Source organism: Cebus imitator, unplaced genomic scaffold, assembly GCF_001604975.1.
Source record: "Cebus imitator isolate Cc_AM_T3 unplaced genomic scaffold, Cebus_imitator-1.0 Scaffold202, whole genome shotgun sequence".
NCBI lineage: Eukaryota > Metazoa > Chordata > Mammalia > Primates > Cebidae > Cebus > Cebus imitator.
The window spans coordinates 3,924,262-3,929,505 of record NW_016107517.1 but is presented as its reverse complement, the minus strand read 5'-3'; the positions used below and the strand labels follow the sequence as shown (position 1 = coordinate 3,929,505).

Here is a 5,244-nt window from a genome sequence, read left to right as displayed (position 1 = left end):
AAAAAAAAAAAAAAAAAAAAAAAAAAAAAAAAAAAAAAGAAAGTGCGTGCCAGGATTGAAGGAAGAGGTTCAAAGACCCTGGGAGTGAGGGCAGGGGAGAGACAGGGTTGGGGGTGCAGTGGGGTGCTCATGCAGCACCAAACAGAAGACGAGAGGAAAACAGAGTCCTTCACCTCCAACGCCAACTGCTCCTCTGAGTCCCAGGCCACCTGCTCCTGTGTCTGCCGACCTACTGACCTGTCTCTGAAGCCTGCTGGAATGCTGCTCCTCCTGATCTCTGCCCTGCCCCAGACCTTTCACTAACACCACCACTCCCACTGTCCAGCGCCCACCAGCCCCACTGCCCCTGACCATAACCTGTCCCATCCCAGACACCCCTGCTTCCATCTCATGCCCTCGGTGACCCAGAGGGGACCTGGACACGAAGGTGAAGAGGGTGCTCTTCTGGTTCCTCCTGCTCAGGTGTCCCAGTTGCACAATCATGAGTGCGAGGGAATGTTGGATATGACACAGATTCTATTTCTCAAGCTGTTTCACACTGTGGTTTACCTAACAGTGTTTTTGTGGGGCCATCCATGGGGATTTGGTCCTCCCTGCAGACCAAGGACCTGAGCACAGATTTCTTTTCTTCCCCGCCACACCCTGCTCCAAGCACAGATTTTTTGAGCAGCCTAGAGAGACTCTGGCCTCACCAGTCCACACTAAAATCTGGGTCCTACCGGCCCTGCTTGGTCCAAGCACAGCAAGGTTGACAGGATGGAAATAGTGACTTTATAATATCAAAAAGGAAGGATGTCATGGGCCAATGGAACACAATAGAGAACCCAGAAAAAATCCATGCATTTTTAGCCATGGATTTTTTTTCAGCAAGGCACGAATAACATACCTTAGGGAACAGACGGTGTCTTTGATAAGCGGTGCTGGGAAAATGAGAACTATCTACATGTGAAGAATAAAACTAGACCCCTATGCTTCACTGTATATAAAATCAAATTAAAATTAATTAAAAACTCACATGTAAGAAACTACAGGCCAGGCAACGTGGCTCACACCTATAATCCCAGCCCAGGCCTAGGTGGACAGATTGCCTGAGCTCAGGCATTCAGGACTACCCCGGCCAACATAGCAAAACCCCGTCTCTGCTAAAAACACAAAAATTATCCAGGTATGGTAGTGTACACCTGTAATTCCAGCTACTAGGGAGGCTGAGTGAGGCAGGAGAATTGCTTGAACCCAGGGGATGGAGGCTGCAGTGAGCTGATATCATGCCACTGCACTCCAGCCTAGGCAACAGAGCGAGACTCCATCTAAAAAAAAAAAGAAAGAAAGAAGAAGAAAAAGAAAACACCGAAGAAATGCTTTAGAACACTGAACAGTGGTCTAGGCAAAGATTTTTTGAGTAAGACATGAAAAGCATAGGCGACCAAAGCAAAAATTGATACATAGGATCGCATCAAACTAAAAAGCTTCTGCACAGAACAAAATTTTTTTATTTAGATGAAAAATAAAGTGGACTAGGCGCTGTAGTTAATGCCTATGATCCCAGCGCTTTGGGAGGGCCAAGGCAGGCAGATTACCTGAGGTCAGGAGTTCTAGACCAGCCTGGCCAATATAGTGAAACCCTGTCTCTACTAAAATACAAATAATAAGCCAGGGATGGTGGCGGGTGCCTGTAATCCTCAGCTACTAGGGAGGCTGAGGCAGGAGAATCCCCTGAACCTGGGAGGCAGAGGTTGCAGTGAGTCAAGATTGTGCCACTGCACTCCAGCCTGGCCGACAGAGTGAGATGATTCCCTCAAAAACAAAGAAACAAACAAAGTGAAGAGATAACCCACAGAATGGGAGAAAATTTTTGCACACTATTCATCCAACAAAGGATTAATAGCCAGAATATCTAATAACTCAAAATCAAACATCCTAAATAATCCTATTAAAAAATAGTCAAATCCCATTGCGTCCCCGGCCCTGAGGTCTTCGCGCCCTGCCAGCAGCTCCACCCTGCGCCCAGCCCAGCCTGCAGGGACTCGGCCTCGCCCGCCACCACCGGCGGCCTGGACCCCTGGGACTCCTCAGATTGGCGCCTCTGGTCCAACTTGTGACCCTCACCAAACACCCTGCGGGCCCAGGCGGGCTGGGGACGGGGCCGTCATCCAGACCAAAGCCATGACATCGTGCTGCCCTAGTCGCCAGTCCTGCCCAGAAACCACAGACTTGAGGTAGGCAGCCACAGTCGGACAGATGGACCCACCGGCCAGGCCTGTGGGACTGCCCCCTCCAAGTCCCCGGCGGTTCCCCCTCATCGCCCTGCGCCTACCCCCATGGCCCCTGCCCCGGGCGGCGGCCTCGCGTGCTAGAGGGCTGCCTTCACCTCGGTGCCTCAGTTTCCCCAGCTATAAAACAGGGACACAGCAGCCCAGTGGCCAAGAGGAGCCACCTGTGGAGCCCCACCCGCCCCCTGCTCGCCCCCCTACCCCCCTCCACTCGCTCCCCCACCCCCCTCTCGCTTCCCCAACCCCTGCTTCCTCCCGCCCCCACGCCCCCTCCCGCCCCTGGCCCTCTAGGTGGCTGGAGGTCTGATGAGGATGGTTTTCTTTATTTAATTTAATTAAATTAATTTATTTATTGAGACAGGGTTTCACCATGGTCAGGATGGTCTCCATCTCTTGACCTCGTGATCCGCCCGCCTCGGCCTCCCAAAGTGCTGGGATTACAGGCGTGAGCCACCGCGTCCGGCCTGAGGATGGTTTTCTAAGTGCAATACTTGTCCCCCGCTGCCTGCATCGTGCTCACACAATAACCGGCCCAGGCCCCATCCACGCATGTCCTGCGGTGACCTCAGGGAGCAGCACCCAGGCTCCTTGCAGCACCCGCACTGAAGGGCCGGCTGTCCTGGCACTGAAGGGCCGGCTGTCTGGCTGCACAGGGCGCGGGAGCGAGGCTGGGGTCCCCCTGCCAATGAATGAACTGACCAGCGGAGGCAGCAGTGCCCCCACCGTGGCCCCCACGCCCCACCGACCCCTACACCCTCATTCCACGCAATAAATGACAGCATGGGCAAAAAATTTAAAAAGGCAAAAGACCTCAAAAGACATTTTCCAAGAGAAGACATACAAATGGCCAACAGCTATATGCAAACATGTTTAACATCACTAATCATCACAGAAATCCACATCAAAACCACAATAAAATATCATCTAACCTCCATTAACATGCCTATTACCAAAAAGTCAGAAAACAACAAATGCTGACAAGGACACAGGGAAATAAGAGCACTCAAACACTCTTGGTGGGAATGTAAAATAGTTTATCCACTACTTAAAACTGCATGGAGGTTCCTCAATAAACTAAAATAGGACTACCGTATATTCAGCAGTCACACTGCTGTGCACATGCCCACGAGAAAGAAACTCAGTATATCAAACACACATCTGCACTCCCATGTTTATTGCAGCACTATTCCCAACAGCCGAAATACAAAATCAACCTAAGCACCCACCAACAGATAAATGGACAAAGAAACTGTGGTACATACACACAAAAAGAAAGGATTTGTGAATATACTAAAAGCCATTGAATTGATGCCTTAAATGGAGAAGTTGTATGCTATGTGAACTCTATTTCAATAAAGATTTTAAAAACAAAGGGGGCGGGGCATGATGACACACACCTGTAATCCCAGCACTTTGGAAGGCTGAGACAGGCAGATCACGAGGTCAGGAGATAGAGACCATCCTGGCTAACAAGTTGAAACTCCATCTCTACTAAAAATACAACAATCAAAAAAAAAAAAAAAAAAGAGTTCCTTATGTCCAAGCTGGGCAGCAGAGCAAGACATTGTCTCAAAAAAATAATAATAAAAAAGAGTTTCTTCTGTTTTTTTTTTTTTTTTTTCCTCCCAAGACAGAGTCTTGCTCTGTCACCCAGGCTGGAGTGCAGCGGCATGATTTGGCTCACTGCACCTCAGCCTCCTGGGTTCAAGTGATTCTCCTGTCGAGTAGCTGGAACTATAGGTTTGTGCCACTATTCCCTGCTAATTTTTGTATTTTTAGTAGAGAAGGGGATTCACCATGTTAGCCAGGACAGCCTCTAACTCCTGACCTCTCGATCTGCCTGCCTCAGCCTTCCAAAGTACTGGGATTACAGGTATGAGCCACCACACCTGGCCCGAGGAACTCTTACTTAACAAGAGTCATAGGCATTCTTGTAAGCCTTCTGCAAGATCTTGTTTTAAGTTCTGCAAGTTTGCAGTTCAACGAATGTGAAGCTCTTTACAGGATAAATGTATTATGCATATTTGTGAAAACTTGACAGCCCCGAGAACATTGGTGCTTAATCATTGGTTTTAGCACTAGTCTGTTAAAAACTGAAATGTTCTTTTCACTCTGTCATTTCAGTTTGTTGATGTTTAGCCACATCTGAGTCATCCCTTTTCTTCTGCTCTTGGAGGCTGCCCTAGGGATTCCCTGTTCATCCAGTTTGATGGGAATCCTCAAAAGCGCATCAAATACCAAAACAAATGGCTATATTCTGCAGAATGCTTTTAATGCGGGAATTACATATGACCAGGGGGTGAATGATTATTGTCATTTCCTTTGCAAAATGTGTGGCTTGTCAACTCTTGATTTACCCGAGGCAGGAAGAAAGAGAGTGAGGGAGATTGACCAGAAACTCTCATAAAGATAAGTTTTTTTATTTTTTGAGACAGATTCTCTGTCGCCCAGGCTGGAGTGCAGTGGCGCAATCTCAGCTCACTGCAACCTCTGCCTCCTGGGTTCAAGCGTTTCTCCTGCCTCAGCCTCTGGAGTAGCTGGGATGACAGGCATGCACCACATGGCTGGCTAATGTTTTTGTATTTTTAGTAGAGACAGGGTTTCACCATGTTAGCCAGGCTAGTCTCAAACTCCTGACCTCTAATGATCCATCCCTCTTTGCCTCCCAAAGTATTAGGATTACAGGCGTGAGCTACTGTGCCTGGCCTGCATGTTTCTTTATACAAGTCATTTCATAAAGAAAATCTGAAAAAGATAACTAAGTTGATTTAAATTTTTTTAAAAAAGAATACTATTCACTGAAAAAGCAGTATGAGCTGGGTGCAGTGGCTCATGTCTGTAATCTCAGCACTTTGGGGGGGCGGACAGGTGGATTGCTTGAGGTCAGGAATTTGAGACCAGCCTGATCAACGTGGTGAAACCCTGTCTCTACCAAAAATACAAAAATTAGCTGAGCATTCTTTTTTTTTTTTTT

The 5,244-nt window shown here is 48.1% G+C and overlaps 1 pseudogene; it reads left to right on the top strand.

Moving 5' to 3' along the window:
* Positions 1 to 2,238: 2,238 nt before the first annotated feature.
* Positions 2,239 to 5,244, top strand: part of LOC108317463 — a 6,694-nt pseudogene continuing 3,688 nt past the window's right edge.